Genomic DNA, 23,364 nt, shown 5'->3' with positions numbered 1-23,364 from the left:
CCCGCCCTGGTCGCTAGCACTCCCAAAGGGCTTCTTTTATAGGTGCGGGGGGGGTTTGGCCGCCGTCGCTCCTGGCCGCCGTCGCTCCTGGCCCTGCCCAGGTCTCATCAGCCGCGGTCGCGTGACCTGCGGGCTCCTGGTGGGTCTCTCAGCTCCCCTGGAGCTTCCCCTGGTTCAGGTAACCCCCCCGTGCACCGCACCGGACCACCTCACTGTGCATCGTGCTGGCACCAGAGCTGCTCGCCTTGGCGACTGAGTGTTGCCCCAGGAAAGAGGGCGAGAGTATGGTGTGGCCAGAGGACAGCACCAACACACAGACAAATGCTTGCTTACAAATGCAGTGCTTGCGTGTCCACAGATGCACTAGCACACATGAGCTTGACTAGCAGGCAGACTTGCATAGAAGGATGCTCACCCCAGCTGGCCAAGCATGGGCGCACATATCCTTCTGTGGGCCAAGTAATTAATCTGGCAGAAGGCCTGCTGACCCACAGTAGCTGGATGATACGTTTGGGACAGTTAGAACTGGAACAGTGTTTGAGACTGCAAAAGTGATTCCTATGATCTAGTTGCTGCATTTGTGCACCAGTGCTGGGGCCTGCCGTTTGACCCCCGCCAATGACAAACGTCTGTCTCCTTCTCACACCTCCCAAAATGTTTGGGTGACTTCTGCACAGGTGGTCACAAAGTTTGGCCAGCCCCTGGACACTTTGTCCTAGTGTGATCCCTTACAAGTCACATCCATTGCCCTCTGAAGCCTCCCGCCCTCCTCCCCCATTTCCAGCCACCCCATGATGGGTCATGCAGAGGCATCGTCACCTACCCTTTCCTGAACTTATTACGTGACAGTGGGACATGCAGTGGGATGCTTTTCCCACGTGATTCAACCCCCCAGGGAAGGATCACACATTTGGGGCAAAAGTCAGGAAGCTGGCTATAAGCGGACTTTTCCTCTCTATCATCTTCACTGTTCCAAGTACTGAAGACAATTTTGTCATTCACTGTACCCTGCCAGGACTATGGGATGTCCAATGAAATGGAACTAGCACCCATTTGAAATTCAGGCAAAGAGAATATTTATTCTGTGATTAAAACAACCTGGCACTGAGTTGAAAGCATAGCGCATCTTTATGTGCAGCATTCGAACAGAAGCAGTTGGGACATAGAGCACAAAGGAAGCTCTGCTTTCCCACACTCACCCCAAAACCAGGCAGTGGCAGCCCCAAACTATCACTGACCAGTTTAGGACACCTTCTCCCCCTGCCAAGTACCCAAGTAATTATTTCAGATCTAGAAACCTCAGGGTGTGTGAGAGTAATACTAGAGGAAGGAGCTGGATGGCTTCCCCCTGGGCAAGCAGATCTTTCCCTTGTAAAAGAAGGGTATGTGAAGCAGAGCCACAACCCTCCGCCTCTTTCTCTGAACGTACAGAAGCATTTACAAGGTGTTGCCAGCATATTTCACCCTGACGTCACCGATGGCCTTGACACCCCTGTCCAGGCTGTAAGCAGAAGGGGTCCTCAGGGACCCGAGGTTTGTGACCATCAGCTTCCTGGAGAAAGACTTGAATGAAGCATTCAGGGGACGATGGTGGACCCACAGCTCCTTTGTGGTGCAGAAGGAGGAACTTGCAGGAGGACTGCGCTGTATCCCCACATCTTTAATCGTGCAGTAAGTGACCTCAGGGCACAACTCTACTTCCTTGATGGTACAGAACGTGGGGCGCTGGCGGGGGCTTTTGAAGCTGCTGAGATGCATCGCAGGGCTTCCTGTCGACTCCCTCCACCTCAGCAGCGGATACTGCACCTCTTGGGTCTGCAGGGACTCGTGCCAGGAGGGCCGTCCCACCAGACACATCCACACCAGCCAGCCTGCTAGAGCCAGCACGGTCAGGACCAGCAGAGCCAAGGAGGCCAGGTAGAGCACCCAGTGCAACAGGCAGCAGTGCCTCAGCACCCACTGCCCCCGCTGCGGACCCTCCCCACCTGCCCGTGAGTGCAGCACAGGTACGACCAGTCCTGAGGTGGAGCATGGGCAGAGGGGGAGAGGTGCAGGTGGAAGGGAAGGTGCAGGCTGGGTGAAGCGTGTGGTGTTCAGGGAAGCTGGCTGTGTTAGGGCATGAGTGGAAAGCATGGTGGTGGAGACCGCCGGCGTGGTCGACGTCAGAGGAGGAGGTGAAGATCTGACAATGGAAGAGGCCTCTAGCGTGGCAGTAGAAGTCACTGCTGCGGAGGTGGTGTAAAACGTGCCAGTGGACACCATGAGAGCGGCATAGGTGTTGGTAGTGCCGGCGGCAAGGGTGGTTTGAGGACGGCTGCTGGTGCTGGGAGGTCTGGTGCTCATATTGGTTGGCAGTGAGGTGGTAGAGACAAGGGTGGTGGGTCTCTGCGGGGTGCTGGCGGGAGCAGCAATGAGAATGGTGGCAGTGCTGGGGGTCTGTGTGGGTGTGATGGTGGGACTGGCTGGCGCTGGAGTGGTGGTGCTGGGACCTGTGGTGCTTGCAGGCATCGCAAGCGAAGTGCTTGGGGCAAGGGTGGAGCTACAGGGGGTGCTGAGGGGAGGTCTTGTGGTAGTGAGGGGAGGCCAGGTAACAGCAAGGGGCATGGTGGTGTGCTCTTCCGGGAGGGATGGATGTGGGGGGAAGAAGGTGATCATGGTAGCTTTCTCCATCGTTTCTTCCCCATCGTTGTATTCGTACTCTTCCTCCTCATCCGCATCCCCCATGTTGCCGCAGTTGGGCTTGAAGTGGATGATGGGCTTCTGCCGATGCTCAGCGGGGCTGTGGCACACCACCTTCTCAGGGGCGACCTCCACCTTTGTCTTCTCCAGGCCCCGCTCGGGCTGATAGACACTGTCATCGTTCTGCCGGATCCAGGCCCGCAGGTAGCGCAGGTCGCAGTCGCAGTGCCAGGGGTTCTCAGTGAGGAAGACATACATGAAGAGGTGCCCTCGGGGAAGAAGTCAGTGGGCAGGGTCCGCAGGCGGTTCCCTGAGAGCCAGAGGGTCTCCAGCTTTTGCAGATCCTGCAGCAGCTCCTTGGGGAGCTCCTCCAGGAGGTTGTCTGAGAGGTCCAAGTCCTTGAGTGCCGTCAGCCCCGCAAAGGCCTCCTGGGGCAGTGTCCGCAGCCGGTTCCCTCGCAGGTCCAGGTCCTGCAGCCGTGGCACGGTGCGGAAAGCCCCCGGGGCCAGTGTCGCCAGGCTGTTGTTGGCCACGGCCAGGCGGGTGAGCTCGGGCAGGCCCTGCAGGGCGGGCAGGGCCCCCAGCGCGTTGTGGGAGAGGATCAGCTCCTTCAGGGACAGCAGCAGGGGCCCAGTGTGCAGAGCCGCCAGCCCGTTGTTGGACAGGTCGAGGTCCTGCAGCTGGGGGAGGGGCAGGAAGGTGGCGGTGGAGAGGGATGCCAGGCGGTTGGCGTTGAGCAGCAGGATGCCTGTGTCCACAGGCAGGTCTGGGGGCACCGCGCTGAGAGCCTGCCCCGTGCAGTTCACCTCCAGGAGGTCCTTGACCTTGTTCATCTCCGACGGGCAGGGCTGGCCTGGGTCAGTAGTGCCGGCTGGGGCAGCGGGGCCGGGAGGATGAGCAGGAGCAGGGCAGGGACCCGCATGGCCTGGAGGGGAGAGCTGAGAGGCATGGGCACAGGCAGGCACACACCTACACATCGCCTTTCTTCCCACGCAAGCACTCTTCACAACAGAGCTGGCATCCCCCACCAGACCCTCTGGGAGCCCTCTGAGCCCCACAGCTCCTCCCTGGGAGGATGGAAGGGAGACATGAGTCCCACACCCATTGCCAGCACCCACCCCATCATCTCGTCCGTGGAGGGCAGCAGGCTCAGCAAGGAGACACCATCTCTGCCCTTTTGCTCACCTCATCCTCCTCCATGGGAGGGAGAACCTGATTCACACGCCTCCTCATGGCGGTGCCTCCTCTGCTGGGGTGGCATTGCTGCCCTCACCACTGCAAAGGCAGTGGCTCCGCGGTGTTCACGTCCCTGCACACCCACACCCATACCAGCCCAGACAAGCTGTGTGCTGGAAGAGGCTCCCTGACTATGCTCTTACCAGCTGAGCCCTCTGCTAGATTTGGGTTCACAAGGTAGGAGCATGAATCATGTAAAAAGAGCTTCCCATGCACAGACATGGCTACCTCGAGTGCCCGGCCCCTGATGGACACTGCTTCCCTGGGACTCACCCGTGGAGCCTCCAGCATTTGCTCTCCTGCTGCTTTGCCTCCCTCCTGCCCGAGGACCGGGTGCTGCTCTGGTGGCAGCGCCAGCGGCGGGGCTGCCCAGGCCCTCTATCAGCACACACAGCTGTGGGAGGGGAGCTGCGGCTTCCTGAGCACCCAAACCCATCTCCTGTCCTTCAGCACAGCCCTCGCTTTAACTGCGCTGCCACACCACCGTCTCCTTGGAGAAGTCTCAGCCAGAGACCAGCTCCATAATTTCTTGCTTCTACGCAGTAAAGGAGGGAGGGTTGCTCCAAGGAGGAGCCCTTGCATGCCTCCTGCCCCCTAAGCCGCACCCTTTTACATCCCGGGGAAAACGGTCCCTTGCACAAACGTCTGCCCCTTCCTCTGCTTCAAGGCAGCTTCTCAGCACGCTCCAGGCTTCAGTCCTTGAGGCACCTCACCCTGGGGACCGCAGCCTAGTTGGCATACCGGCGAGAAACAGTTTCTGCACATAACCTCAGCTAGTTGTTTGTGGTGTAGATGAGGGATCCTTTCTTTCTGGCTTGCCAGGAAAAATGGGGATGGCTCTTCTGGAGAGCTGAGGCAGCTTTAACATTTGTGGGAGAAGCCGCAGCACAGACCAGGCAAGGAGATTAGAGGCAGAGGAAGGAGCTCGGTTTTACAATTCCTCCTGCTGTCTGTTCCTGCAGCCGAGCTGTCTCCACTTCCTTGGCCCATAGGTCGCTGCAGAGCATCTTGGACTGCAGGGCTGGAGGTTCACCCAAAAGCTGCAAGGGGAGATGCTACAGAGGAGGGGAGATACTGATTGGTTTTCTACTGGTCTTCCGTTCTGTGGATTGTGGTGGGTCAACCCCAGCCAGCAGCTAAGCACCCACCAGCCGCTCGCCCACTGCCTCTATAGCAGGATGGCGGAGAGAACTGGAAAAGCAACAGTGAGAAAAAAACCTTTGTGGGTCAAGATAAAGACAGTTTAATGAGTGAAGGAAAGAGAGAGAGGAAAAAAAGTGATGCAAAAGCGTTCACTCACCACCTCCCACCAGCAGATCCATGCCCAGCCAGTCCTCGAGCAATGGTACCTTGGAAAAACTTCCTCCCCTCCCCAAGTTTTATTGCTGATCATGATGCTACATGGAATGGAATATCCCTCTGGTCCACTGGGGTCAGCTGTCCCTCCTGTGTCCTCTCCCGGCCTCTCTCTCACCCCCAGCCCACTCACTGCAGGGGCATTTTGGTTCAGCTTGTAGTAAGAGGGCTGGAGGCAGCAGCAGAGGCAGAACTTGGGGGGCTGTTTTTTGGCTCTGCATCAGCGATTTCCAACAGAAAGCAGGCGGTAGGAAGGGAGAGAGCAAATGTAACCCTGGCCTTCTCATAGGATCCCAGGGATTAAGCCTGCATGTGGTTTCCTCTCCTCCACAGCACTACTCTTACCCTCACCCTGGGCCTACAGCATCCCCCACACCACCACCAGTTGGTCTTCCATGCCACGGCCCCACGTTCCCAACCCACAGCCCTTATCATTGCTTCTGCCTCTCTGTCTCCCTTTTCCAGGTAGATGAACGGACTAGGACACCTTTAATCTTCAAAAGGTCCTTCACCCCACCTGCTTCTCTCCCTGAAGGAGAAGGAGCAGAAGACCCAAGCAGTCCACTGTGACAAGTCTTGCTGAAGGGGAAGGGGCACGCTGTACCGGAGGAAAGGGGTGCACAGGTCAGGAGTCATCTGCAGGCACACTCTTCCCATGGCTGGTTACGAGTAGTGAGGAGGAGGCCAGGAGAGATCCTGGGGTCCTGACATCCAGGTGGGGAGAGCAAAGGAGCGGGGAAGGTGTCTCCTTGCTGAACCTGCTTCCCTCAGGTGAAGGCAAGAGGGAGATGAGGGTTACGTCAGCCATCCTACTAGCGACGATGCTTTTGCCCCACATTTGCAGTCCACTCTCTCATTCCTGTCCTAGGTTCACCTTTTTGTCCAGTCCATCAGCTTCCTCCCCTGCTCCAGAGCCTGTTCCCACACCCCGGGGGTCGATCTCCCATGAGGTTGTTGCCCCAACCTTGATTTCACCTGCAGACTGTTTCGAGTGGGTGTTTGGAGGGAACAAGGTGATCCAGGCTGTTTCCCACTTCCTTTAGCACCTCACCAACACCGTATGTGACTCTGGGAAATAGGAAGGAGATCATGAGGTGATGGTGCCCGAGGATCATAGAAACGTGCAACTGGCTCGAGGAGCACGGTGCTCCTTCTCCGGTGCAGAAAGCTGGGTCTGTATCTTCACCTTCCCACCAGCCTTCTTTAGGGACATGAATGTCTAACCACTCTTCAGAGCCCTGGCAGCAGGGGCCACCCTCATGCTGCCTGGCCCTGTAGGCTTGTGACACTGTTCACAGGGGGCTTTGGAACGCTCTGTCACCGGGTCCTTCGACAAGCCCCTCAGCTATTGCAGGCCCCACAGCTGGTTTGGCATCTGCTGCATCGTGTGGGCTTGTGCATGGCAAGGAACAAAGCTGAGACATGACCACCAGCCTCTGGGAGCATTACTCCTAGGGGCTGGGCAGAAAGAAAGGTGAAAGCCCTAATAGCATCTCTGAGCTCTTTCCTTCGGGCTCCTCCATGGTGGGAGGATGGAGCTGCCCTGGGCTGAGCTTGAACAGACCTACCCTGGCACACACACAAGTGCATCCTCTTTCATTTCTGAGAAGCCCGTGAATTCAGTAGTAATGGTGAAGCCTTCCCTTGGGAAGGTCCATGCTTGCGGGACATCAGTTGAATGGAGAATCTGGTGCAAAAGCATGTCTGGCCTCAGAGGAAGCACATACTTCTATCCTCCCCTTGCAGGTGGCAGTTTCCACTACAGCAAAATAATCTGGAGTTGCCCGAAAACATGCCTCAAGAGGAGATGCCCGTCTTCATATGAATTTTTGGGTTCTCCAGCTTCATTTCAGCCCACATGGGACATCCTGAGCCTGCTCCAGGCTCCTCGGCACTGTAAGCAAAAGCAGCTTTTCCTTCCCCAGAATGAGCGACCAAAGGTGGGATCCATCTCGCAGTGTAGATGTGAGCTCGTCACCCGGGCTTGTGCTGCAGGCAGGCGTGGGGACAAGCAGAGCCACGGACCGATCCCACTGACATGCCTTCGTTGTCTCCTGCGGGATGCAGCGAGCCGTTTTCTGAAAAGGGCCTGCAGCTCCCCACAGGCTGAAAGGAGGTGGAGACAACGCCTCAGACACAGACGTTTGCTGCTGACACACTGTCATGGTTTAACCCCAGCCAGCAACTCAGCACCACGCAGCTGCTTCCCCCTCCCCACTCCCAGTGGGGTGGGGAGGAAGAGGGAAAAAAAAAGTAAAACTGTTGAGATAAGAACAGTTTAATAACTAAAGTAAAACAAAATACACTACGAACTAATAATAATAATAATAATAAAATAATAATAAGAATTGTAATGGAACGGAATATAATAAAAAACAGGAAATAACACCCAAGAAAAGGCAAGGGATGCACAACGCAGTTGCTCACCACCTGCTGAGCGATGCCTGAGCAGCGATCCACCCCTCCCGGCCAACTCCCCCTCTTTCTATACTGGGCATGACATTCTATGGTATGGAATACCCCTTTGGCTAGTTCAGGTCAGCTGCCCCGGCTCTGCTCCCTCCCAGCTCCTTGCACACCTGCTTGCTGGCAGAGCATGGGAAACCGAAAATCCTTAACTTAAGATAAGCGCTACTTAGCAACAACTAAACCATCAGTGTGTTATCATCAGTATTCTCACCCTAAATCCAAAACACAGCACTGTACCAGCTACTAAGAAGAAAATTAACTCTATCATCTCAGCTGAAACCAGGACACACACATACAGACAAATCCCGCTGAAGTAACTTCATTCTGTACATTTAAAAAGCGATCCCTGTTGTGGGAGTGTCTTTTCAGTGGAAGTGTTGTTCAACAGGTGGAGAGCAAGGATGAAAGGCAACAGTCACGAGTTAAAGTTGGGGAAACTCTGACCAAACATAAAGGGTTAATTCTTCCCCTTGAGAGAGGTGCAGAACCAGGACAGAGGTACAGAGAGGTAACGAGATCTCCACCCTTGCAGATCCTACACAATTCAGCTGCACAAGGTCCAAAGACACCTAAGGCAGCTTTGAGGTTAGCCCTGCTGTGAGCAGGTGGTTGCAACAGAAACCTCCACAAGTTCCTTCCAACCTAAATCCTTCTGTGAGTCTGAACTCCCGAGGTCCCCTAAAAAAGCCTTCTCTTACTCCCTCCTCTTCATCAGGGCCACGTTTTGAGCCACGTCCCAGGACCCAGCCAGAACCAAGGGTAGACTTTTACCCCCTCGAATGACACCAGTGGAAACGTGAAGATGGGAATCTCCTCGTCAACACTGAAAAATGCCACCCGTCCCTCTCCATAATCCAGAGAGACCCGGATCCGCTTGGGAGCCTGGATTTCAGGAAGAAGAGTGCGATTAGGGGACGTGAAAGCTTGGAATTGCCCTGCCCACTGCCCCACTGCCCAGATGCCCGCCTCCGGTTTAAACTCAATATCGTCCTTCCTTTTCACATCTTCTCTAGAGACGCCCACAGTCCATCCTCCAGCATCCACCACCTCCACCTCCCAGTAGTATCTCCCTGAGGTGAAGCCATCACAGCCCAGCACGCAGCGCCACAGGCTAAATCTCTCAGGGATGTCGAGGATGTTCTGCCGCATGTCTTCTCGTCTCACACTTTTGCAGTCGCCAGACAGGACAAGGGCGCTGTGGGCTGTGTCTGAATCCAGAACCACCTTCACTGCAGGAGAGATGGAGTCAACACATCAGGGCAGAGCTCACCCCAGGAGAGATCTTTGCTGGGGCTGCATAAGGAAGAAGAAAAAGGGTGCAAGTGGTAGCTGGCAGACTGTGGCATGGGAAGCTGCACAAAGTAACAATATTAGTGCAAGGAACCCAAAATGAAGCAGAGAGATGACATCGAGCAGAGAGGGAGGAGGATCGTCAGCAGACCCCCAGGCTGAAGAAGTCCCCATGTCTCTAAAATGTGACCAGCACTGCTCACTGAGGACCAGGACTCTCCAGATTTGTCTGAAACTGGGGCATGCACCAAATGAACAACGGGTCTGAGTACTACGCTTCCTCCTGTAAAGTGAGGGTTGGCAGAAGCATCCCTGGTCCCACCAGCATCACTGCGGGAGGGGAACTACCAGGAAGGGAGATTAAAGCAGGGAAGATGATTCAGCAGCCTGAAAGACTAAACTTTAATTACCTTCTTTTATAGGCGCTGCATATCTTCTCCATGCTTTAAAAAACATAAAAAAAACACAGATGAGAGGTAATCTGAACACACGTGTACCGGATTAGCTCATTATATTTGTGAAAGTCATCTCACAGCATGTAGCTTCAAAACGTCAATGTCCAGCTACGTGAAAGGGCTCCATCCATTTTCTACAAATATAATCACGCTGCCTGTCCCGATTCAGACACATATTTATAGTCTGTTTGTACTTTCTTTCGAAAACTGAAAGAATTTTCTTCTTCGTATAGAAGGATTACAGACAGTAGCTTGAAAACTCATAAAGAGCAAAGGAAAATAACATTTCTGAAATGCGCTCAGTATTTGCTACCTCTTCTGTTCCCAAAAGGAAAATCAAAACGCGGGCATATGTGCAAAACCCAGATGAGAAAATGGCCCAACTGAAAAGTCTCCCATGTAGGAAGGAGAACGATACTCACCCAGTTCTTCAGCTTGCTTCTCTGAAAAAGAAGATAAATCAGCACCAATGGGTTGTGGGATATTGATTTGGGTATAACCTCTCCCGTAACCGCGGGTTTCTGCTAAGACTCGGCAATGCAAAGCCCGCTCCCACCCCCAGCCTGGAGCTCTGCTCTGCAGGTGATGGTGCAGGTTGTCCTGCCCCAGTCTGGGGCAGGAAAAGGGCTCTGGGAGGTCCCTCGCCTACAAGGCGACCTGTCGCAGGGCACTCTCACCCTGCCTGCGCCACCGCTGCAGTCATCCATCCCCAACCCCAGACACCATCTTCAATGATCTTTAATTTTTTGATTCTCAAATTCACTCTCTCCTTTCCCCCTTATCCCCCAACCACTCTTTCGTTCACTTCACACTTTAAAAGTGTAAATGAAACAAAAGACCGCCACCCTATACAGACTCTGTAAAAAATCCTTTGTAAGGAAGAGAAGGAGACTCACCAATTTCTGCATCACGGTCCCCTGAACAACAAACAGAAACACACACGAGTTACTATTTGACACAGTCCCTTCCCTGGGACCCCAGCTAAAGGACCACAGAGGTGAGGAGAGGCTGTGATGAAGGGGGCAGATGCGCTGATTTGCACTCTGATTGCAAGGATGCTCATGATTCCCGAGTGAGCTGACCTGTATTTATTTTCCCCATCATTTATTTCCCCCTGCACTGGCACCAATTTAGCAAGAGCTCATTTTTAATAGCCAAAGGACTATTCCTTGGCAATTCTATGAGCTACAAGCAAGCAAGCAAACAAACAAATAAAAACATGTGCCCTTTTCAAGTGTTTTTGTTGGTTTTAATCTCTTGGTAACCAAGCTACTTTTTTATAAGAAAATTCTCAACAGCTTAGGTTTCCATAATCTTCCCCTAAAACCCAATAACTTTTCAGCACTATTTCACTACTTAAATTAAAATGAAAGTGACAGCCACTCAGGGAAAAAATCCTAACGACTTTACAGAGTGAATTTTCACACTATTAGGGGCTCAGGGGAGGGGGAAGTAAAGTATCTGCCTAAAAAGAACATTTGGACAGAATGAGAGGATGAATAAAAAAGTCTGAAAGTTTTCACAGAGGATTTCACCAGGAAGATGGGGAGCGAGACTTACGCAGTGCTGCCTCGTGCGTCGCTGAAAAGAAAACCAGAACAGAGCGTCACCACCAAAGCCGATTCCTTTTGCCCCGATACACTTGGTGGGGTGCGGAGGAGGCGGAAATTGCTCACGATGGAAAAGCTTCAACCCAGGAGCAACTCAAGACCTTTCTTCTCAAGACATTTGGCGATCTTGCCCACCCTCCCTGAACCCACCTTGGGCAGAGGCCAGCGCTGCGTTGCTGGAGATCCGAGCAAGGGCTCCAGCTCCAGGGCAGCGGTGAAGGGGCAGGTTTGCATCAACAAGGGAGGAGCATGGGGTTAAATTTCACCTTCGGTGCTACCTAACCATCCTGCCCCTGTGTTTTTTTAGTGCTGAGACAAAGCTGAGGCCCCTGCAAAATGAAATGTGCTACCCCGAAGCTTCCTCCAGCTTTGGAAAGAACCTTGAGAGCCCTTTGAAAAGCAAAAAGTTCACTGTTGCTACAACATCTGTTCACGCTTTCTTTGGTTCTGCAATGCTTTTCCTTAAAATTACAACATCATCTCATAATTTCATAAATTAATTTCACAATTTTCTATAGCCGCTCGCCAAACCATTTCCCTCCCCCACATCCCCCAGAAATTCTTCCGTTTGAGGGAATTCTCCAATTTCTGGAAAATGGAAAGTAAAGCTTACCTATTTTTTTCTCATGCGTTCCTGCGAAGGAAAGAAAGAAATGTAAGTAATTTTTAAAAACATCCCTTCCAAAGAGCACTGATTAAACCACAGCAGGAGTCACAGCCACTTGCAAGGCAGAAAGGCCGTGGGGTCTGGAAGTGCTGCGGTGCCTGCACGACCCACCGGCTCCGGCTCCTTTTGGTCAGAAATACAGGATTTCAGTTTCCTTCATTCCTCCGTATTAGTTACCCCAGAGGGGTCTTTCAGAAGGAAAGGAAGCCCTGCCAGGCCCCCAAAAGTGCCAGGGTTTTTTTGCAGGGCGAGGCAAATTATTGCTCCATTTCTGCGGGCAGAATGCACCCTCAGCCGGGGCAGAGGAACGGCTGGCTCGCGCTGCTTTAAGGCCCACTTCCTTCTTTGCTAGCCTTTGTGTTGGAGAAACAGCTTTTCTTTGCTTGCCAGAAATTAAATCCCTGGGTCTTTAAGTTCCCTGGCACCGTACGTGTGTCCGAGACACCGAGACAAGACTCCGGCACCATCGGGGCATTTCTCAAACTCACTCGTCCATCAAAAGCAGAGGCAGCCGAATAGGACAGCCGCCCAGCCCCCTTCCCCAAACACCGCGCCAGGATGATACCTTTAATTTTCAATAGATAGGCAGCGATAATGAGGAGAGCGACCACAGCAGCCAGGACCACGCCCAGGGCGATCATCCAAGGATGGGCGTTTTGGAAAAAGGGATCTGAAAAATAAAATCCCCAAAGGGGCTGGGTTACTCTGCAAGTAACCTAAGCAAGCAACAGGAAGCGGATTATTTCTATTATTTCATACAAGCTCCTCCCAAGCAGGCCTGAATCCCATCGAGAGTGAAAATCAGCTCCTGACGGGACTCCACAAACCAACAAAAAACAGTATTTAAAAAAAAAAAATCCATTTTGGCAATTCAGCACTTGTCCGAGGCTGATGACATTTTGTCTGCATACATTGTGGGGGATTTTTAAAGCGAAAATGGATTTCTAACCAAATTATTTCTAGTTAAAGCATGCTTTCTTCTCCTTTGGAAAAAAAAAATTGTATTTCATTAGGCAACATAGGATCAGAAACAGGGTAACAAATACAGCAACACCCCAGTGCAGAGCAGTATCACCAGGAGAAAGGTACGGGCCCCCCGGGAAATAAAGTCTCCCAAAATTGTTCATTCCCAAAGTAAAAAAGGAACAGGATGCAGCTGAAAAGGATGTGACACTGTGGTGCGGTTTGGTGTATGTTCAGTCCAGTTCACCACTGCACCTCTGTTCTGATATATTCCCCGCCCCAAATCAACCTTGCAGTAAAAAAGGAGCTTTTCTGTGTGACAAGGAAAAAATAAAAATATATTCAATACATGCAGATGCTAAAATGAGACACAATGATTTATTTCTCATACCAAACCAGGAGAACAGGATTTCACAGCAGGTGAGACTAAGGGCACGGGTTGGTTTCTCCTTTTTTGTTTGGTTCCAGTGTTGTGAATGTTTGTGTTTAATCCAGGTGTCTATAGAAACTCTGCTACAATGACGGTTGTCTTTTTCCCCCCTAACCCCACACTTCAAGACGGAACTGGTGAATTTTGGCAGCACACCTGCACAAACGCTGCCGAAAGCCGCAGCTGTTTGCACACGCAGCGTGCAAAATACACTTGATGCACCGAACACACAGCCTGCAAGGTGCACCTGAGATTTTCTGCCGGCGGCGCTTTCTGAGCACAGCTCCATCGGAAAGGTTAACAGGGCGATGCCCTCGTCCTCTGCTCACCTGATACGTAAAAAGCTGACGTCCGTTCTTGGCTGCGCAGGGCATGTTGGACCGAGCAGGAGAGTTTCTCGTTCACGCCCCTGGTGAGGATTATGCTGCTTTCCACTGCAAAGAGTCCGCTCGCGTCCTGGGTCACTTTTTTGGAGAGGGATGGGAAATGCCGCCCGTGGGGATCTTGCCACAGCACCTGGGGCTGCGGGTACCAGCCGGCCGAGTGACAGGCCACCCGGATCCCCCCGTCCTGGTAGTGCTCCAGCGTGATGAGCGGGGCAGAGCCGGTGGCTGCGGGAAAAGAGAGACCCCCAGGTGATGCTGCGAGATGCCGGATATCGGGGGAATAAGGTGGCCTGGCTGTTCCTCTCCCTGACAAGAAGGGCTAAACTTCAACATAGACAAATCCTAGGTTTTTTTAAAAGACAAGTGTCACCTGGAGTCAGGACGTTTCTTGCAGTCTTTTTCACATAACTCAAAGATCTGCTCTAGAGGCTACTACTGCAGCAAAATAATCTGCAGGCCTGGATATTAAAATATAAAAGCACGAACCAAGACATTCTTACTTTATTACCCAATGCCAAATTTTTTTCTTACACCCACTTATATGAAGAAGACAATATCAAGAACACTTCGGAAGTAGGTAGCATGTCTCACAAGCTCCTTACGGCCGCCCAGTAGGCAGTTTTACCTCTCTGAGACATTCTTGGTATTTTCAACCATGGGACTTACTTAATAAAACCCTATTTCCAAAGCATCCACCGGAAATTGCTTCTGGGAAGAAGGACAGGGAAGAAGAGCGCTGGCTACGAGCAAGTAAATTAGAGGTGCCAGGGAGACGGACTACAGACCTGTCACCTTCAGCTCCACCACAGCCTCATCATAACTTGAGTCATGGCGAACAAAGCAGGTGTAATTCCCTCCATCAGACAGTTGGACATGCAAAATTTTCAAGTCCACACTGCCCTTGGCGAGGCCGTCCTTCCACAGCTCGGTGCGCCCTGGTATTGATGCATCTGCTCCCCGTACTGGTCCTGGCCGTCCTTGTAGCGATGCACAAAGGGCGAGAATTGTTCCCGAAACCAGATCACCTCCATGTCCTGTGTGCTCCGCTCTGGGGAGAAGCGGCAGGGCAACACCACGTCCTTGCCCATGGCCACGGTGATGGGGCCGGGGGGTCCCATCACAGTGAGCGGAGCTGGGAGAAACCCCCGGAGGAAGAAGAAATAACCATGAGTTTGCTGTGGCGACTGAGCTCGGAAAACCAGCGGATGCTGCTCCGCACGGTTCGCGTGCTGCCGTGCCGTGCCATCGCGTTGGCAGCGTAACCGTGCCAGGGGAGACGAGGCATTGAGGGGAGGGCTGGGAGAGGGACCCCTGCCATGCAGCACGCTGAGCAGGCTGGGGCCGGGCCACCACCCGTTCCTCTGCTTCCCTGTCCTGCGCTAGCGGGAAAGTTCTTCAAATCCCTAAAAGACGGTTTGTTCTCAAGGGGACAAGTGCTGCCCATGCTGCTCAGGGTGGGGAGAAAGCAGGATAAGGAACGAAGGAAGCGGCTGGAAGGTTTCTGGGTGGTTGGCCGGAGAAAGCAGACAACTTGGGTACAAATAAAACTCAAATTTCCTCAGCTATTCGCACCTATTACAAGAGAAAATAAAAACATCTCAGGTGCTCTGGGCATCTTTGCAAATTAAAAAAAAAGGCTTATTAATAAGCTGGCCACTCCACTCACAGAGAAAGTGGTTTCTGGTTGAAGGAAAACAAAAGCAAATCAACTTTTTTTTGGCAAGGTGACTTTTGAGTCAACTGTTGTGCTGCATCCTTTTGCCAGGGCGGCCTTGAAGAAGCTGCTTCAGGTCAGCAATCTAACAGAAAAAAAGAGCCCAGAATATTTTCTAAAACATTTTTGTTGTTCTTTTTTCCCTTTATTGAATTGGTTCTGCAAAGGGTCCAGCACACCCTGGACACAGCCCAGTAAAGCAATGACATGCTGGGACTGTGCTGGGAACGGGGAAAGCAGGGAGGGAAATGGCAGCAAACTATAATCAACTCATCGGCATCATCTAATCTCCGCCTGAGTTCAGCGAGGTTGTGCGAATGCCTGCGCTGACACGGCCGGAGGTAATAAACCAGGATCCAGAAGGATGCTGGCGCTCTCAGAAGCGGACAAGGTTTATGGCAAAGGGTCTCATCCTGCTCTGGGCTCTGCCATTCACGGGGAGTTGCTGCACTGGAAGCCGGGAAAATATTCAGGCTGGAAGCAATGCCACAGGGATCAGCAAGAACCAGGGGGATCCCTACCTGACTGCAGCTTGTGAACTTGGAGAACTAAACCATAAATGATAAAAGCCGGCAGAGAGCAGCGGAGCTGGAAACCGGAGAGCATCCTCTTCGCTGGAGCACAACCTGGAGACGAGGAAGGAGAGGGAAAGGGCAAAAGGGAGAAGAAACAAGGGAATACAAAAAAAAGCAGAATTCACTTTTAAAGGGGTTTATTGCTGATTGCAGCCTCTTTTTATGATGTCTAGGGAAGAGCCTCAGGTGCTGAAGGTTGAAATCGGTTTTCCATCATCAGCCTGAATTTGCTTGGTGCTTTACATACAAACTACCCGACTGGTATAAAAAGTTGTAGGAATTTCCCATGGGGAAACAAAGGACAAGCTGCAACATCTCCTCTAATTCCATGAAAAAGTGGCAGTTGTTTTAATATGGAGCCTTTGCTTTTCTTATCCAGCCGTAAGAAAGAGACGGAAAGGTGCAGGACGAGAAGGAGAAACCCAGACCAAATGCACGTGGAGCTGGGGCTGCGCGCTTCTCCTGCGGGACAAACTCGGGACTCGGTAGCACATCCCCTGCCACCGCAGCGAGGGCAGGGGTCTCAGACCAGGGAAAGCACAATAACCAAAACACTAATTCAACACCCGGCCAAGATGGGACCTGGCCCTGCTCTGAACCCCCCCTAAAAGCCTCTTATCACTCTCTGACGTAGTCCTGGCTTTGTTCACGAGAGGTGAAATCCATGACCCATTTTGGCAGATGGCAGAAAGTGATTTCAACCTGCAGCTTTCCGAGAGACGACACGTACCTGGAGGCCCCAAGCTCCTTCCTGGGCTCTGGGCTGGGGCAGGAGCTACTCAGCCGTCACCCGGTGCGTCCAGAGGGGTCATCCCGATTCGAGCTAAGCTTTTCCCTGTCCAAGAAACAAATAAAAACGTCACTCTGCGTCCCAGCCTGCTATCAGTTTCCTCCTGCGCTGCCTCCGCTCAAAAATGAAAGTTGCTGAGTGACTTAGGGGTTTTTTGGCAATGCTTTTGTCTGGAAATGCTCTTCTGGCAACATCCACAGGCACGCCCCTGCTGCAGACACCCTCCACGGCTGCGTATCGCAGCCTCCTCCCACGGCTCTCCCCGGACTTGGGAGGGGATGGATACTGGCAGCAGTTTGCACGTCCCCGGCGAAAAGCCCAGAGGCAGTGGGAAGGAGGGAGGTGACGGAGCCAGGATTTGCACCCAGAGGCGGTGCCGGGGTGGGAGCAAAGCCCAGCACTAGCTTAAAAATTGCTTAAAAGCAATTCCCGCCCCGGTCAAGAGGTGAGGCCGTCGAGGACGGTTTGTTCCGGGAAAGCTGCTGCCCTGAGATGTGTCACGAAGGCAGCCCCAGCGGGTGCTCAGCCCAGCCGGGTCCCGCACCCTCCCGTCCCCAGCAAGGAGCGTGGGCACACGTGGGAGGTGAGAGCATCTGCGCAGGTAAAGGCACCTGATCAGAGACCCTGCCAAAAGGATGACAAGGAGAAGAGGGAGGCGATAAAGGAAGCACACAGAGACACAGACCTGGCCAACAAGTGACAGCGGAGATAAGTATAATAAACCAACCTCATCACTCACGCTAATCGATGGGCTATCACAAATCTGCGGGCATCACTTCAGGGAGGGCCAGCCTGGCTTTTGTGACTGTAAGGATGCAAAGCTGAGGGTCGCAGACACTGGGGGGTGTCAGTGGAAGTATGTGAACAGCTAAAGGCATGCGCAGCGGAAGGGAATCGGGGAGGACGAGGTGTGGGACAGGCAGAAAGGGGTGTAAAAGCGACCAGTCGCCGGTAAAACGGAGCCAGTCAGTGAGCTTGGCTAGCTGGTGAGTCGGAGTCCCTAGGTCCAGGCAGGGGTATCAGGCAGGTGGAGGGTCCACGCTGGTGTCTGGGGGGCCCACGAGTGTGGGGCGCATGTGGGATGAGTGTGTGAGTGCTGCGTGTTTGCAGCGAGCATCGAGCTGGACCAGCTGGCAGGCTGGGGACCCGTGGGAGAGGGTCAGCGGGCCCGGGGTGCAGGCAGGGGTACCGGGTGGACAGAGGGGCCGTGCCGCTGCTTGAGGGATCTGCAAATGTGCCCGTGAACCCAGAGAGTGTCGCGTGTGTGCCCGCACTAGTGACCTCCTGCCTCTGCCAGCCCCACAGGAGGAGGGGACGTGGCTGCCTGTGCTGGTGGGTGATGTGGGTCCTGCAGGTGGGTGCTGCTGAAGGCAGCCCCTTGCCTGCGGCAGGCTGTGTGACCGGCCGTGTCAGAGGGAGGGAGGGAAGGAGAGGGAGAGGGAGGGGAGAGGGAGGGGGAGAGGGGAAGGGGTGGGGGGAGAGAGAGTGTGTCTGTCTGTCTGTCTGTCTCTGGGACACACGTTGACCCTGCAGACGGGACGTTCAGCAGCAGCAGCCTGCATACACTGGATGCGAGCAGCAGCCCCCACCGTGCCATGCCCATGCCACCGTGCGACAGCGGTCCCTGACTGAACGGTCCCTGCTGAGCCAGGCTGTCCCCAGTCCTGCCTTCCCAGGCCACTGTCCCAGCGCCAGGCAGCAGAGCCATCTGGCAGCAGGTCCCCTTGCACTCCGCTTTATTTTGTGCTCAACCGGTGGCTTTCAGAGGGCTGTGACAAAGCCGAGTGGGTGCCACCTCCCAGGTTCCTTACGGGCAGCGGTGAGGCCATCACCCCTGGGCATATGAAAAGCTGCCTGGAGAACAGAGAGGTGGGATGCAAAGCCCAGTACCTGCTGTCCCCCATTTACCAGTTGAGCAATCGAGGCAACACGTGCCCTGCAAACCCATTGGCAGCATGACAAATCCGGGCAAGCAGCGCCTGTAAGGAGCCAGACCTCTTCCCTCATCACAGTACGCAGCCTGGACACCCAGAGCATGGCCACTGGTCTGTGGCTGGTGTCCCCAAGTGACATCCCACCAGGCTGGAGGTGCACGTGGTGCTGCTGACCCAGGAGGGCTCTGAGCATCGTGGCGCAGGAAGATACAGCCTCTTCCAGTGGTGCAGCAGGCTCTTATCACCCACCTGCAGCTGGCCGAAGGGAGGGGAGATGCAGCAGATCCTGTGATGCAAACAGGACGGGGGCACTTCAGGAACATCAAGAGGGAACTCCCAAATTCAAGTGTTAGATGAGGTCACATGCCTGCCGGCAGCTTCAGGGCATGGGAGGTGGTTGCCAAGAGGAGAGGAGGTGGAAGCTCCCGTGGTGCGATCCCCCCAGAGAGGCGAAGGTGCCGAACTCCCAGCTGTGCTCTCCGGGCCAGCCAGCCCCTCTGGACTTTGATCTGCTCGCTCGAACAAGCTGGAAATGCTGTGCAAGCCCAGGCCAGCCACGAGCTGATGAGATCAGGGGAGTGGAGAGCAGACTGAAGACCTTCAGACCCATCCAAAACCTCCTTTCCTGGAGTCAGCCTGCAGGTGAGCGCTGGCTGTCTAAAAAGTGCCTGAATGCTGTGACTTTCCCATCATTCCTTCTGCTGCTTTATCATCTTTGGCAGTCTCCGAGTCTCGCAATTTCCACTTTCAACAGGGAATCCTGCCTCCCCTCCCGCTGATTTTCTGCAGACACGCTGGTATCCAGGATGGAGAGAGACGAGAGTGAGACCCTGGCCAATGAGGTGGAGGAGATGAGTGGAAGAGGTGAGTTTTCAGAAGGGAAGAGGAGGGGGAACTGTCCTCTGTCGAGGAGAAAAATGCATCTTGCTTCTGCTGTGGAAGAGCTATTTAGGGTCAAAGCACCTGGGGCTTCTCCCAGCCTGGGCTTGTCATGGGGTTGAGACTTGGTGGCTGCAACACCCCCAGCTGAATTCCTCGTGCTTAGCTGTAGACCCACCACCACCACCAAAGACACCTGAGCTGCCATCCTTGGCTCTCTCCATTGCCCACAGAAAGAAACAGGAATTTGGGGCCACGGGTTATTGGTCTTGGGGTAATGTCTATCACGGTCTGCACTGGTTTGTGCCCAGACATGCCTGTTTCGCTCTTGCAGCACTAGAGACACCCACGCTGAGGTGCAGGTGTCTGCACAGCCGATGTGCACCCATCCACTCAGGCGCATCCTCCTCCCGGAAACTGAGGTCTCCTCGGCCAGGGATCGCATGGAAGCTCCTGGATCAGGAGCAAGGGCAGGATCAGGGCAGCACTGAGGCTGGGGCCGTCCAGCACGAGGAGGTTTCCCACCCCATGCTGGACATCTCTGGGCAGGGGAAAGGAAATCGCCCCGTCCCTTCTTCTGCTGGGATGGATGCAGCCCCAACGCACCCCTGGGGCTGCCTGTCCCGAGCAGCTTCTCCTCCTCTGTCCCCAGCCGACGTGACCCTGGACCCAGACACCGCCAACCCCTTCCTCATCCTGGCTGGCGACCAGCGAGGCGTGGGACGGGGGGACGAGTGGACCTCGCTGCCCAACAACCCCGAGCGGTTTGACACGGAGCCGTGCGTGCTGGGCAGCCAGGGCTTCGCCACAGGGAGGCACTGCTGGGAGGTGGAGGTGGCCAAGGGGGGGACTGGTGGGCTGTGGGGGTGGCCCAGGAGTCTGTCAGGAGGAAGGGGGTCCTCAGTTTTAACCCCCGGGAGGGGATCTGGGCCGTGGGGCAGTGGTTTGGACAATACCATGCTTTCACTGACCCTGACTGGACCCCCCTGCACCTTGCCTGCCTCCCCAGGGCCATCCAGGTCTGCCTGGACTTTACAGCCAGGCAGGTGGCATTTGCTGATACCGAAAACAAAGCCCCAATCTTTGCTTTCTGCCTGGCTTCACATCCCGGGGAGAGGCTACGCCCATGGCTCTGGGTGGGGATGGACTCGTGGCTCAAGCTGTGCCCCTGACATGGAGGGAGCGCGGGTGACAGGGGGAGACTGGAAAGGTGAACACCATCATCTTGGGTCTTGGTGCTGGGAACTGGGAGGGTCCTGTGTCCTGCTGGCTTCTCCTCGCGTGGTTCCTCTGGCCACTAAGTGGGAGGACTGGCAGGTCTTGGAGACGGATGCCACCAAAGAGCCTACTTCATCCCCTCCACCCCACAGCTGGGACTGCAGAGACAACGGGGAGCACAGAGATTTGGTGCACAGAGGAGCTTGGTGCCAGGTGGCCCCAGGGCAGAGAAGTGGCATCAGTGCTGGGGTGCTGAAGAGCGGCTCTGTACAAGGCCATGAAAACTCCTTAAAAGGTGCTGGAGTAGTGTCTCTGGCTTTTTTCAATTAAGCTTAATGACCAAGTTAAAAAAAACCTCCAAACATAGCTGGATGCTGGAGCTCATGATAACGCTTATCTTCTCTATACATCCAAAGCCTCTCCTTGCCTTATTTCCAGTTCTCACTGACATGTGCATTAAACACATTTCTTGCAGCAGAGCACTAGTAAAAGCTACAGGGGCAGCCAAGGAAGGTAAGCAAGAAATTGAGAAGTGTCTGAAGTCCACAGGCGAGGCAATTCCCACAGATCTGCCATTCTCTGATCTCCCCTCATCAAGGTCTCCTTCTCCTCACATAGACTAGACTAGACTCTTTCAGTTGGAAGGGACCTACAACGATCACCTAGTCCAACCGCCTGACCATTTCAGGGCTGACCAAAAGTTAAAGCATGTTATTAAGGGCATTGTCCAAATGCCTCTTAAACGCGGGGAGGCTTGGGGCATCGACCACCTCTCGAGGAAGCCTGTTCTAGTGTTTGACCATCCTCTCGGTAAAGAAATGCTTCCTCATGTTACGTCTGAGCCTCCCCTGGCGCAGCTTTGAACCATTCCCACGCATGACGCGTGGATCCCAGGGAGTAGAGAGCAGCACCTCCCTCTCCACGTCCCCTCCTCAGGAAGCTGCAGAGAGCAATGAGGTCGCCCCTCAGCCTCCTTTTCTCCAAACAAGACAAACCCAGAGTGCTCAGCCGCTCCTCAGAGGACATGCCTTCCAGCTGTAGATCTGCTCCGGAGAACTGGGATTTTGAGGAAATGACGTTCAAAGGACATGCTAGACCTGGAAAAGGTGGGGGGTCCCCACTCCCAGGGACCTTGCTTTGTCCTCTCCTGCTAACTCCTGCTCTTAGGAGAAGAAAAGGTGAATGTAGGTGAAGGGGAACATTGCCTGGGTCCAGCCTGGATTCCTTCTTCTCCAGCTACATTGCTGGTTGGACCCTCTTAGTGCCAACTCGTCACCTTTGTGGTGGCAGCTGGGCACAGGCAACAGCATTGGTGTCCCTGGTCTCCTCCAATGCCATGGGGTCTGGTCCTCGCATCTCTGGAGAATAGCCAAGGAGGCGGCCGAGTTGCGTGCCGACCAGCTGCCTGGTGCCCGGAGCCCCGGGTCCTGCGGAGAGATCCCAGCCACGAGCACACACATACCTGCAGAGTCCCAAAACCAATCCTGAAACGTGAGGGGTCTCTTTGAAGCACAGAGCACCCTCCTTGTCATGGGAAACACCCCAAAGGACTTGTCCCGTGTGGTGAGGAACACCTACCTCAACCAAGAAAAGGAAATTGCTTTCTGAAAGCCAGCTTAGCCACCCTGATGCAGGCAGGGTGAGACCGGAGGAAAGCTGGGTTTCTCAACAGATGGGTGCCCTGGATCCTCTTCACTGGAATTTTGTGTTTTGGAGGGTGAGAAAAGGTTTAATGGGTTCCTCTTTGCTGTGCCCCCCCCAAAAATAATAATAAAAAAACCCCAACTCTTTGGCAGCTGAGTTGCATAATTGCAGCGTTTTGGTAGGAAATACAACAATTTCATGTAGGATCGCACCATGAAGACTCACAGGAGTTTACATTCAGCGCTCTTCTTGTGCAAGAGGTATCTCTGCGTTCTGGTGCCACTGCAGGTAGGAAGTCTTCAGGAACGCAGAGGTCCTTGAAAAGCAAGGCCAGACTAATATGGGCCCTCTAAGGGGCACGTCTCAGGAAGACAACCTCAGCCAGGAGTTTTTGTCCCATACCCAGAGCCTGCGTGGACGGCGCGTCACAGCTGCGACCAAGCAAAGGCATGGGGCCGGCAGTCGACCCGCTGCCGCATCGGTCGGTGGCCGGGCATGGAGGCCAGCGGGGAACTCACGAAGCCCACGGTCTCGTCAGCACCAAGGTGGGGCCTGTCCCGGCAGCAAAGGCAGAGCAGGGTGTTGATCAGACCTACGTGATCCTCCCTGTGCCCGGGGGAACAGGCTGCAGCGACGGGCAGTGGAGGCAACTCAATAAACAGTTTTTTCTCAACGCTAGTCTGCGTCAGAGATGCTTCAAACAAATCCTGCTCAGATTCGGTACGTTCTGAGCAGCTGCGAATGAAAGCCGTCCCTGTTAAAACAGGGTGAGCCCTCTTTCTCTGGGTTTTCTGTTTCTTTTACACTGTTCTGGCTGCCGCTGCTTTTTCTTCTCCTCGTCCTGGGCAGATTGCTGTGTTGCAGCACAGTTTTATTTTAAAGGACTGGGGTGAGTCTTCTCCCCAGGAACACTGCGCTCTCTCTTTTAAGACGTTTTTTTCTTTTAACACAAACAGGCCCAGAGCCCTCTCGATGTGCCAGCTCATCCAGGAAACATGGGTCTCGTCCAAGGTCTTGCCCAAGGCTAAGGCATTGTCCAGGGCCTTGGAAACGTGTTCGAACGTTGGTT

At 54.0% G+C, this 23,364-nt stretch overlaps 3 pseudogenes; 1 reads left to right on the top strand and 2 right to left on the bottom strand.

The window, feature by feature from the left end:
• Nucleotides 1–770: 770 nt before the first annotated feature.
• Nucleotides 771–7,469, bottom strand: LOC127025663 (platelet glycoprotein Ib alpha chain-like; annotated as a pseudogene).
• Nucleotides 7,470–7,533: 64 nt separating this feature from the next.
• Nucleotides 7,534–16,815, bottom strand: LOC127025668 (butyrophilin subfamily 1 member A1-like; annotated as a pseudogene).
• A 2,182-nt stretch (nucleotides 16,816–18,997) lies between these two features.
• Nucleotides 18,998–22,973, top strand: LOC127025669 (butyrophilin subfamily 1 member A1-like; annotated as a pseudogene).
• The last annotated feature ends 391 nt before the right edge of the window (nucleotides 22,974–23,364 follow it).

Source organism: Gymnogyps californianus, chromosome 24, assembly GCF_018139145.2.
Source record: "Gymnogyps californianus isolate 813 chromosome 24, ASM1813914v2, whole genome shotgun sequence".
Classification (NCBI taxonomy): Eukaryota; Metazoa; Chordata; class Aves; order Accipitriformes; family Cathartidae; genus Gymnogyps; species Gymnogyps californianus.
This window is presented reverse-complemented; position numbering and strand designations above follow the sequence as displayed.